The sequence below is a fragment of the Mustela erminea genome, chromosome 8 (assembly GCF_009829155.1).
Source record: "Mustela erminea isolate mMusErm1 chromosome 8, mMusErm1.Pri, whole genome shotgun sequence".
Taxonomy (NCBI): Eukaryota; Metazoa; Chordata; class Mammalia; order Carnivora; family Mustelidae; genus Mustela; species Mustela erminea.
Genome location: NC_045621.1, coordinates 35,263,446 through 35,276,444, shown reverse-complemented (window position 1 = coordinate 35,276,444; position 12,999 = coordinate 35,263,446). Strand labels below are relative to the sequence as shown.

Genomic DNA, 12,999 nt, shown 5'->3' with positions numbered 1-12,999 from the left:
CTGTCTGTCAAATAAATAAATAAAAACCTTAAAAAAAAAAGTGCAGAATTTACTTAATTTTTTAAAAATATTTATTTATTTATTTATTTATTTATTTGACAGAAAGAGTGAGCACAAGCAGGGGGATCAGCAGAGGGAGAGGGAGAAGCAGGCTCTCTGCTGAGCAGGGAGCTGGATGTGGGGCTCAATCCTAGGACTCTGAGATCATGACCAGAGCCGAAGGCAGATGCTTAACTGACTGAGCCACCCAGGTGCCCCAAAGTTGAGAATTTAATTTAAAAAAAAAAAAAAAAACCTCATCTTTTTTTCTAGGTTGATTCAGAAGTGGGAAGAAGAGGGTGCTGGAGGGATTCACCATTTAGGCAGTGTCTGCAGGGCACGTAAGTGGACTCCTTCATACGTGCCCAGATCTCGACCAGCTGTGTACTTGTTCATCTTTCACGGGGGTGAGGGTTTTCCTCTGACGTAGAGACATTCCAGATGGACCAGAGTGTAAATGCCAGGTTACATTTTTAGGGGCTTACTAATGGAGCCACAGCAGATTAAGAGGGAGGAAAAAAAAAAAAAGTATGACTGCCTATATTTGTAGGGAAGTGTGGACCGGATACCATTAGATTAGCTCTTTGTGAGACCCTCTTTTATTGACATTTTATAAACTCGCTGGGTATTTTCAGCTCTCTCCAAGGAATAGAAAGTTAGATTCTTAATGTCACCTTTTGTTGAAATAATATTTCAGGCGACCTTTTAGTAAAGCTGCTTATTGAATCTTGGTTTTATAAAATTAATTGTTAATCTTGTCTTAGGGCAAAAAAACAATGCAAGGGAAAAAAAACAAATTTAATTTGTGCAATTAGAAGACTTGTTTGAAGGGTGGGCTTCCTCTGTGAGTGACTTTTCTTTCTCATCCAAGCCTGTGGACATGTTCTAACAGCACAAGGTCAAAGCATTTCAGTTGTATTTTCATGGTTTGGTTATTCAGGGCACTGGTGCCATATTTAGGTCTTATTGTCACTTTTGGTTCTTTTGTGTTTTCTCTAGTGTTAAGAAAGCCCCATGTTTTAAATTGTAATAAAAAAAATGGATTTTGTTTGTCTTTGCCGGATTTTTGAAAGAAGAAGTTGCTATGTTGCTTTTCATTCAGTTTTTAAATGCATTTGAAAACGTGTATCTGCTTTGATCATAATAGTCCTCTTCTGCTTACATAATCTCATTCAGCCTTAGTGAGGAAATACATTTTACTGCGTATCAACATTTTACTGTATTATAGGAAGTGCTACAGAGTTTGGAATGTGACTTGCTTCAGCTGCTGTTGGTGGTTAATGGTTCAGGACATTCGCCAGCTGCCCTGATTTGTGGCGATGTCAAAACCTTTGTAACTTAGGACTCAAGAGCCCAGTACTTAGTTGCCCCTTTATTAAATGCAGGTGCCATGTTTAGAAGTTCCTTTGCTCCAGACCTCCATAAAAGTTTTCTCTGCAGAAAATGTTTTGCTTTGTAGAAAGAACATTTTCCATTTACCAACATGGCATCATAAAAATACAGCAACTTTATCTCAGATTTATAAATAAGCATTTGGATTTGGCTTTCAAAACCACATGGATGCCTAATGATTATTACTTGCTAGTTGTGACATTTATTTGTGCTTTGAGCCCTGTGTAATATTTTTCCCCCTGAAACAGGCAATTTGGGGTATTAGGGCTTATTTTTTCATTATTCCCCATTGGGCCTCTCTGAGTCATATTCTGGGCACAAACAGAAGTGAATGTATAATTGTAGAGCCTCTCTTATTCCACAGTTACTGGATAAAATAATTTCTGATGTGCATTGAGTGTCTTTGTTAGAGCAGTTTACAAAACCGTCTTCAAGACAATCCCCATATCTCTCATTAGTTTCATAAATTCCACTTCCTTGGACATTTTAAGAACCTTGGATTGTGTCCTATCTGGCTAATTGTGGGGGTTGTTCTCATTTGCATCTGCTAGTTTAAGGTCATCCCTTTCCTACCACCTTTTCCTTTATACTCTCTATAAACATTATGCTCATTGTGTTTCATTTCCATATTTCTGGCAGTATATGATCTATACACATAGAGATATTTTAGAAAATATGTAAATCATCCCAGCCTTTTGGAAACCCAAGAAAGGGATGAAAGTAATATTCTGCTACATTGTAATTATTTCTCTATCACAGCAGAATTTAACCCCATATGGTAAAACTTCTATCCAAATCTGAAGAGTCCCATTTAGACACTCAAACTTCCCATGTTTCCAGGATCCATAGTTGTATATTGAGGAAATATTTAGGCTAAAAGGGAATGTAACATTCTTTTTAATATTTTGAAAAAGTGCATTTATGATTTTTTTTTTTTTTTTTTTTTTGTAATTTTAAAGTACTCATTGGGAATGCCTGGTGGCTCCCTTGACTAAGCATCTGCCTTCAGCTCAGGTCATGATCCCGGGATGAGTCCCACATTGGGCTCTTTGCTCAGCGGGGAGTCTGCTTCTCCTTCGGCTGCTCCACCGGCTTGTGCTGTCTTTCTCTTTGACAAATAAATAAATAAAAACCTTAAAAAAAAAAAAAGAGTACTCATTGGGTGTTCTGATCATGGTGGCAGACTAACGGTAGAGCTGGTTTTCCTAGCAATGTAAACATTTTGCTTTTGTCTGTGCTTCTCAAGCATTATTTAAAATTATTTGTGTAGAAATAAACCATTTCATTTCTATGACATTCATTCACCAGTGTCATGAAGGTAAAAATAAAAGAGCTTTCATACATGAGCCATGAAAACTGAAGAGTTTTTTTTTAAGAGTTTTTATTTATTTGAAAGAGAAAGAGAGAGAGAGAGAGGGAGCACATGATAGGGGGGAGGGTCCAAGGGAGAAGCAGACTCCCTGCTGAGCAAGGAGCCCCATGTAGGATTGGATCCTGGGACTCCAGGATCATGACCGGAGCCAAAGGCAGTCCCTTAACCAACGGAGCCACCCAGGTATCCCTGAAGAATGGTTTTCTGAATTCAGATTGAGTCTGAATGATTAGGGGATGAAGACTGCTGTCTCCACTCTTGATTCTCTCTTCCCACCCGCCCATAAATAAATAAGTAAACAAATAAATAAATAAATTCATTTTCCTTCAAAATCTGAGCGACAGTAATTCTTTTGACATATAAATTATATGCCAAATTATAAATTATCGGTGCATTAACATCTTATTAACCACAGTATGAAATAAAATCTGCATATTTTCTGATCCTAAGTTTGGGAAACACAGGGCTAAAGAAAATGTGAAGGCTCTGAAGTCTAGAGGGAGATATTTCCTAAAAGTCATTAACCACGGAACCTTCTTTCTCGTGGGGCTCACGATTGAATGTGTTTGGTACTGCCGGCTTACTGCATGCCCAGAACTCGGTTTGCAGGAGTGCGTGGATTTGGGGTACCCATCTTCCTCCCTAATGGAAGCTTCTTACCTTGTATGTTGCAGTTTCCCCCCAATGTCAGTATGACTTGTCGTTGTCATGACCCACTCATGGGAGTACTTTATAAATAGACAAATATATTTATGCTTCTCATACACACCCTTCATCATTGAAAGCAAGTACACAGGCACTGAGACCTGTCTTTGGCTATCGAGATGGCTGCCTTCTCAGAAGCCTGTTAAGGGAAGGAGGAATCGTTATATTTTACAGGAGGCAATTAGGGGCTTCCCTAGAATTCCATCCCAGTTGTGGATTGGACCATTGCATTTGAATTCACACTGCTGTCGCAATGCATCGATAAGGAGGTAATTGATCAGTAAGTCATCAGATTTCTGAAACTATCTTTACTTGTATTCTAAAGGTGCAATATATTAGTTCTGTGTATTCATCCTCATAAACCTGCCAACGTGTGTTAACACTCAGAGCTTTGGTTGTCAGGACATTGACTTCTAGTCATATGGTGAATGTTTTCAAACAGCCCCTAGTAACTTTTGGGCGACGGTTGGCTGACCTAAGAAGCGTACCCAGGATTGTTTCACCACCTTCAGTGAGCTCATTTATGCCAGATTGGAACATCAAAATTTTCTCAGTAAGATGAACTTGGTGATTCACCTTGGCTCATTCCTCAGACATGTGGGTATAGGATAAATGCTTTCTTAATGACCGTTCGGGACAGCCAGCTCTTTTATCTGCCTGAACTTATTTGCTCTCTTACCATTCATATTAGTTGGCGACATCTCATGGAAGTGAGCTTGTGTTGTAGTTTAAAAGGTATCTTAGAATGAAGTGTCTCCTTTTCTGCGGACACCTGGAAGTACATGTGTGAGGTCTGTAGATGGACATTGTGTTTTGAAGACTTTCTTCCAATTGCTGATGTCTTGAAAACGTAACAGAATGTTAGAGATTTGACTCCTCCCTGCTCCGTGTCCACCTCTGTGTGTTGCAATGGGGAGATCATGATTTTCGGGTTAGCTTTTTGTGGCATTCGTGCTTCATGCTCGATGGCAGAGATTTAAAAACTGGCTGTTGCAATGGAGCCACCCAGTTTTCTAAGCCCGGGTAGCAGTAATGAGGCTGATGGGTATTTACGGTGGCACTCATTGACAGGGAGAAGCTATTAAGGGAAAGTTTAAAAAAAAAAAAAAAAGTGGGGGGGAGGGGGAGGGGACACAAGGGATGAAGGGACAGAGTGTGTCTAATAATGGCGTCCCCTGTCACCCACACTTGGTGCCCCCCAAGTTCAACATGCAGAGCTTTCGGACTGTTTTGATTTGTTAAACCACTCTGCCGTGGGGAACACACCCTCGGCCTAGGTGCTGTTTTAAAGGTTACATATATGTTTTAGAGTTTTCTGTAAACAGAGATAATTAACACAATTACAGCTCTCCGCTTGAGCCGTGTAGATCAGTTGCTGCCAACTAGAATAAGGACACTGAAGCTCTGTTTATGTGTAAACCGTATAATGTCTTCAAGCTAACGTCATTGTTTTCCTCTTCTCGAGTACAGTGTGTTTTGATCGACATAGGGAATATTTTTAAAAAGTGGATGTCTAAGAATGTAAACAGTTGGAGAGGGAGATGCAGCTGTTTACGATTTACTTTTCAGTCTTCTGTTCTTTGGTGGCTGCTAATGTCAAAGGACTTTTCTTTACATATTATATAGTGTATGGCTTATGACGATATGTATGCTCTTTCTGGTTTTATTTTGGTTTTCTAAATAAAGGACGGAAAGCCTGAATGAAAAGTAGTTGGATAAAAATATCCCCCCACATACTGGAGCCTGCAGTGGGAGCCCTGGGCCAGAAGAGCCTACAGTCTTGAGAGGGGACGGGGTTCCTATTTTATGGGGCCCATAAATGTCAGGCCTTGCACTTTACCTTTCCGCTCTGTTTGTGTGTGTTTGTCAGAATCTATTAGTCACACCCAGTTGCTTGCGTCTACCACTGTCTAGACTCTTCAAGAAATGAGCGATTTCATGTTTAGTGTTTTTACGGGAGGGCCCGTAACAAGGGATAAAAGCGTACTTCTATGATGGCAATCTCTTTAGCAGACTGTTTTCCGGAAGCAGAGCTCTTTCTGATACCCAGGTGCCTGCTGTGCGAAATGGTGTTTTAGCTGATTCCATGTAGATTTATCCGAGTGGCATTTTGCTATGTAATTTCTCATTACCTTCTGTAAACAACGGAGCTTACCCCCATTTCCTGTTACAAAAATAACTCTGTCTATTCCGGTGGACTGTGTTTAGATGACAGGCTTGCCATACTTCCCCCCATGCTTTTTCTAGCATTGTCTGTAAATCTGTGGTCACGAGCATGGATTCTGAAACCTGGTGGCCCTGTTTACTTAGCTTCAAGATCTTGAGGAATTTACTCTCCTTTCCAAACCTCAGTTTCTCAGTTTTAAAACAGGAATAATAGTGCAACCTCAGGATGGTCATGAGGATTAGATGGAATAATGGGCACTCAAACTCCTAACGTAGTGGTTCACATGGAACAAACGTTGGGTGTGTTGCTGATGGGGACTCTGTGTGTGTGTGTGTGTTTGTGTGTGAGTGTGTGTGAGAGTGTGTGTGTGTGTGTGTGTGTGTGATATGTTACGTATCACACCCTCTCCCCAGGAGTGGTTTTACTCAAATATTCAGGGAGGGAGGAGGATACAAGTAAAATTTGAAAACAATTATAATCAATATAAAATTAGCTTTATTTTCTAAGTCCTGTTTAATTTCTAGTATTAAAAAATAGATTGAAATTTTTAAAAAAATACTTATCAAAAGGGGGACAATACTTTTAAAAGGTTAACAAATGCCTACTTACTGTTAAATGTAGGGGAAACCACAAAAACTTAAGAGCCATTTTTCTTTACCTAAAATCACTTTTTTAAAAAAATTTTTATTTATTTATTTACTTGAGAGAGAGGAGGGGAGAGACACAGGGGGAGAGATAAGGAGTCTCAAGCAGACTCCGTGCTGAGTGTGGAGCCCGATGCAGGGCTCGATCTCATGACCCTGAGATCATGACCTGAGATGAAACCAAGAGTTGGATGATTAACTGACTGGGCGCCCCTAAAATTCCTCTTATTCAAGTCATATGGGCCTTAGAATATGTGCGTATGTGCATCTGGTTTTCTTATATGTACCTTAATATCTATAAACAGTTATTTATTAAGTGCCAATTATGTATGAAACACAGTGATAAATCAGGTACAACTGGAGATCACAAGCGTCAAGAACAATTTGGCAAACAATGTTCATCAAACAAGTTTATTCACAGTCAGAAAAAATTAAATTTCGTGGCATATGGAGAATATAGTATGATTGTACCATGCCTAGATACAATTTTACCTTTCAGCTAATGAAGTATAAACATTCAGGTTATAAATGTTTGGGGTGCTGAGGTACTTGGGTGGCTCAGTCAGTTGAGCATCTGACTCTTGATTTCTGCTCAGATCATGATCTCAGTGTCATGAGATCGAGCCCCCTGTTGGGCTCTGAGCTCAGCATAGTGTCTGCTTGTCCCTCTCCCTCTGCTTCTTCCCCCACTTGCACACACATCCTCACAACGACCCAGTGCCCAGCTAGGTGGGCACTTTTATCGCCATTTTACCAGGAACAGCAGCTCAGTGATGTTGATCAAATGTCTGAGTGCTGGGGGGTTCTAGGGTCTTACCCCCATCAGGTAGCTGGAAGGATAAGTGACTTGCGGGCAGTGCCCCTTCCTGCTGTATCTGGTAAGCCTTGATGAAATGTATTTTCCTTCTAACCCCACTTGCTTAGGAAATTAACTCATGTGAATTGCATAGCATGTGAATTGCGCTCCCCAGCCCTGGTTTTAGAATTAGTTCTTGGGGTGTATCTCTGGCCACCCCTTGTTCCTTTCATTTCCTAAAGCCATTAGAAACCTCTCCTTGCCTCCCTGGGGCTTGTCTTCCAGACCAGTAAAGCTGCAACTCCTGGTCAGAGCAGCGGGTCAGCCCCAGTGAATGAAATTGCCTTCAAATAATGAAGAGCTTGGCACTGCTGTGAAGCTTCATTGAGGTGAAAATGGAACCTTGTAGTAACTAACTTGCTAATAAGTTGGATGGAAGGGCATGCTCGTGATCCGAGGCGGTTTGCCTTCTTCTCGTTTGCTGCTGTCTGTTAGTGTGAATGGAAGTTACTGGTACCCACAGACCACCCTTCCGTGCTCGGATACCCACATTTTGATACCTTGGAGTCATGATTGCTTTGCTGCTTCCCCGGATGCAGAATGTCCTGCTTCTGGATCTTGCTCTGCACGCATCCTAGGGTCCTGGGGATGAGATCCATGCACGTAGAGTCAGCCTTTCTCTACAGAAACATTAGGCAGGATAGATTAATGCTTGGTGGAAAAACGGGAGCATATTTTGATATCAGTACTTTCGATGCTTCCAAGTTGAAGGTGTTGCAGAATGCAGTAAGCATTTAATTGTTTATGTTGATTCTACTCCTGTATTCGAGAGGAGATCTGCGTTGGCAGTCTGGTGGCTTTTTCTACCTGTTGGTCCCCTCAAATAATAAAGACAGGGAATTAAGAACTAACCTCCTGTTTGTGCCTTGAGGTTTATTTGGTAAAAGACAGCTGGAAGGCAGGGTGTCTGTATTCCTTTGGGTCGTGGTAAATGCTTGTTTAGTTTGGTTCTAGCATCTGTGAGCTAACACACATGGCCCTGCTCACTTCCTCTTGACTGGGACCTCCAGACATCAAAGTAATCTGCATCAGTGTTTTAAAGAGATAGAAATGTAGTGGATCACAGTTTACAGCCCTCTTTTCCAGTCCAACTGTCTTCCGTCTCCCGCAACCTGAACAGTAAGCAGGTGGAATCCCATCAGTGTGGAGGCTGTTGTTGTCTTCCCAGTGTCTTCTTCGCAGTTACCCCCATCCCTTCTGTGTTTTTCAAGGAGCCCTGACATGGAGGTTTCTCATTCTTGTCTAGTTAACTCTTTTAGAACTTTTATGCCTGGAAATTTTTCTTTGTGTTTCAGTTCAAAACTACTGCTGTAATTTAAGCTCATTTACCCTACTGAGGTGGAGAACAGATGACTTACCATATAGTCTTCCTTAAAGTCCCCAGTTAAGCCCTCTTACTATTCTTTTACTGAAATTAAATAGTATGTTTCCCCTTTTCTTCAAGGTTCTTTCCTCCTTTGCTGCTCAGAATGTGGTCCCCAGACCAGCAGCATTGGGGTCACCTGGCAGCAGGTTGAACTTGGGCCCTCCCACAAACCACGTGAATCAGAATCTGCATTTTAACAAAACCCCCGAGAGATCCTAAGCACATTAAAGTTCGAGAAGGACTATTCTGTTTTATTGCTTCATAATTTAGTAATTCCCTATGTACTTTTCTCTAGTATACCTGAAGACTGGAGACCAAAGCTAGATATGGTATTGTAAATATGTGGAAATACCTATGTTTATCTATATCTCAAATCCCTATTAATTTGATACCTATGCTATTATAACAGTTTTGGACCAAATTGATGTGTATTCTTCATTTACAATAAATTAGTAGTTTCCAGAGACTTTTTGGGGTCTTTTCTGCTATAGGTTTGCCCTTTTATCTAATGAAAGTCCCCATTGTATAGTTGAATGACTTGGCTGCTACGAATCTTGCTTTGCATCCTTATTGGGTATCACCTTGTTTTTCCTCTGTGGGGGATCATTTCTTTTTGGGGAGGCTCTTTCCTTCAGTGAGGAGACCCCAAATCTTTCCTCAGTGCTACTCTTCACCAGTGTCATGGGCTCAGGCAACATGATTCTCTTAACCATAACCATATGATCAAGGAAGTCCCCCTAATACCAGATGTAGGACTACTTTGATTGTTCTGTTTATATTAATCTACGAACCCTTTCTACCATGACTCGGTCACGTAGTGGACGTCACCTGTTGAAATGGGAATGGAGCATCTAAAGGAAAAGTTGGTATGATTGCCACCCAGTTGCATATTTTCATTAGTCCTTATACTACCCTTCCCATCAGCTTATTGACTTCTGTCGAATGGATCTCAAGTCCCCTTCCTTTAATTAAAGGAGGAACTCAGCAAGGATCGGGCTGCTCTTCATCCTTGCACTTCTGTTTGGAAGACTCTGGGAAGGTCTTTTTTTCTACTCGAAGCTCTGTGGGGAGGATCCAGCAGAAATGATGTGTGTGAAGTCAGTGGCTGTGTTGAGAGGCTCTGCTCTGTTCGGTGCTGCTGATGGTTGGGAATGAGGAGAGCTCAGGGTGGAAGGGCAGGAAGGAAGAGAGGCATCTCCTAAGAATGAGATTTGACGTGGACACTTACGTAGTCACGCTCTTCCTTATACTGTTCAGGAAGGAAAGTAACCAAAGGAAGAGACAGACCACTGCCCATTTGTGACATGATTTTGTGGGAAAAACGTAAGGCAGTTTTTAAACAGAATTAAGCAAAGTGCACCATAAGGATGTTAATTAAATGTTAATTATAGCCTGTCTGCTATTGGGTAGTAATGGTGGAATTGTGTGGTTGGATTTTACTCTGAAGGCATTCTGTCAGCTACGGTGTGGAAAGAATAGAAGCTATTGTTTTCCTTATGAACTTTCCTTAAGAAGCTATTGTTTTCCTTCTGTGGCTTTATTTCAGGAGTATTTGTTCTTATTACCGTTACCTTCTGGTGCCGTCTGAAAAGCTTCATACTTAACCACCTGGAACTCAACTTGTTTTTTCTGTCCATCGTCTGATTTTTAGAATTTTGAACCCTGCAGACTCTTCATTGATGATGGTCTCTGTGCCCTGCCCCTCACCCAGCTATTTTTCTAGTTTAAGTTTTAATTTTTTAAATTTTTTTTTAAAGATTTTATTTATTTATTTGACAGAGAGAGATCACAGTAGACAGAGAGGCAGGCAGAGAGAGAGAGAGGGAAGCAGGCTCCCTGCTGAGCAGGGAGCCCGATGCGGGACTCGATCCCAGGACCCTGAGATCATGACCTGAGCCGAAGGCAGCGGCTTAACCCACTGAGCCACCCAGGTGCCCTCTAGTTTAAGTTTTAGGGAAAACAGACCCGAAAAGTATCCTTCTGGAAAGACATCTTTTTTTTTTTTTTTCAAGATTTTATTTATTTATTTGGCAGACAGAGCACAAGTAGGCAGAGAGGCAGGCAGAGAGAGAAGGGGAAGCAGGCTCCCTGCTGAGCAGAGAGCCTGACTCAGGGCTCGATCCCAGGACCCTGGGATCATGACCTGAGCTGAAGGCAGAGGCTTTAACCCACTGAGCCACCTGGGTGCCCCTGGAAAGACATCTTCTACTTAGAAACAGCAACTGAAATTTCTATCTTGAACTTTGACTTTTTTTTTTTTTTTTAAATAAATCCTCTTCCAAGGTGAGTATTTCATAAAGTGAAAAAAATCTCTAGGCAATAGTATTCTGACTTAGGAGTCACCTCTTAGAGAGCAAAGTTAGTGGGTTTATTTTAAAAAGTTGACTAATTCTGGAATAGAGGGGACCTAGTTCTTAACCTCCATTTACTCCCAGATATTTGAGGACATTGAGCATGACTAATAGTCACAAAACTCACTGAGTTTTACAAATGATCGGGAGGACTAGATATTTTCTCCATTTCACTAAATGGTGGAGGCAAAGCGAGGTCAAGTGACTTGTCCAAGACCATCCGCAAAGTACTGGCTCGGTGGGATGAGATACAAACTTGGGAGTAATCAAGGGCATCTCCCCGGGGGGTCCATCTCCCATGGTCAGTGTAGATGGAGCAGCTTCACACCCGTTGAGTCTTCCCCAGACGCTGTTGTGTTGGCCTCCGCCATGCTTGGTATTCTCCCTGCTTTAGACATTGCGTTTGTGTTGTGTCTAGACATCCCTGTTTCCCTATGGAGGAGGGACAAAGGGAAACGTGGGCCTGGACTGGTTAATCGGATCGGCTGTCTTCTGGTCGAAAAGGAAGGGAGTGGGATGCAGGAGAAGTAAATTTCCAGCAGCGACAAATGGGGAAAGGCCAGGAGCATGGAGTGTAGCCATTGGGATTCTGAGGTGTGGCCATCATAAATAAAGGAAGGTCTTGGAACAGGAACACCTACCTCTTTCCTCACTCTCATGCACAGAACTGATGTGGACCCTAGAGACAGTCAGCAAGCGTATTTGGTGGCTTTGGCAACAGCCCCGGAGCGTGGTTTCTCAGCCTCAGCACTACTGACATTTGGGGCCAGATCGTTCTTTGTTGCAGGAGGCCATCCTGAGCGTCGTGGGAGGTTTAGGCGTATTCCTAGATGCCAACAGCTTCTCTCCCACCTCATCCCAACCCCAGTTGTGACAACCGGAAATGTTTCCAAGCATTGCCAAATATCTCTTGCAGGGAGAAATTACTCCCGCCCACCCAAATTGAGACCTCGAGATTTAGTGAAATGCTTGGAGGCTAGAAGGTCTCCACAGAGAAAAGTGGTTTAGCCCCACGGGTGTGTTTCAGCTGAAATCCAGATGGCTCCTGCCTGGCACACCAGAGGGCCTGGGGATCACCTTCACAGACCCCCTCTACCACCCCTGGAACTGTGATCCCCTCAGGGTCACTGATAAATATTCTTTTTTGTTGTTAAGATGTACTTATTTATCAGAGAGAGAGAGGACATGCTAGTGGAGGTGTGGGGAAAGGAAGAAGCAGAAGGAGGGGAACAAGCAGACGGTGCTGAGCATAGAGCCTGGCACAGGGCTCGATCCCATGACCCTGAGATCATGACCTGAGCCGAAATCAAGAGTAGGATGTTCAGCCGCCTGAACTGCTCAGGCGCCCCTGAGAAATAGCCTTCATAAGAATCCCTAACTTAAGAGTCGCCACCACCTCTTAATGAAGAATTTGGTCCAGCTGTTCTCAGGAGGCTTCTAGTTCATGGACAGAACGCCGTCCTGGGGAACTTCTCAACAGACACCATTCTCCAAATGAAAACGTGAAAGGCTGAGATAATGGGGAACAGAGAGAGGAACAAGAGCAACGTGGAAGTGGGACTTGAAGGATGAAAGCAAAGGACCACGCCCTCGAGGGTCAGTGGGTAAGAGGTCAGCTGCTCCTTGTCAACTGGAAGAATTTTGCCTCTTTCACCTGGACAGTAGAGAAGTGTTCGCAGTCCCTTGGAAATCTGCACCATTGTCTGCTTCAAAGACCTTAGAGATGCAAGCAATGTATACATTATTCGTTATTTCAGATTATCTTTCCAGTGTCCGCCGCCCACCCCAGCTGCCCATCCATTAGCCGTGTACATCTGGCAGCAATTCCAGTTTTTCTCCAAGTTCGTCAGGCCGCGTTGACTGGCTGTGTCACTCCTGTTCGGCTTTGTCAGATGCAAGACTGGGGACAAGAATTCGGAAACAAAAGCTACCCATTTCCTCCCCCAACAATTAGAAACATGCTCCTTTGGAACCTGGAAATAGTGCATAAGAATCTCACTGAACATCCATTTAAGCCTATTCATGAGAATTCTTTGTGAATCCTTTCATGGAGCATTATAAGTCTTTCATTAGCCGACTTAGAAGGGATTGGGTGGGGGTGGGGGCT

The 12,999-nt window shown here is 42.5% G+C and overlaps 1 protein-coding gene across 1 annotated transcript in view; it reads left to right on the top strand.

Moving 5' to 3' along the window:
- The window catches only part of IRS1 (insulin receptor substrate 1), a 58,892-nt gene that overhangs the window by 36,304 nt on the left and 9,589 nt on the right, over positions 1-12,999 (top strand). The window lies entirely within an intron of this gene.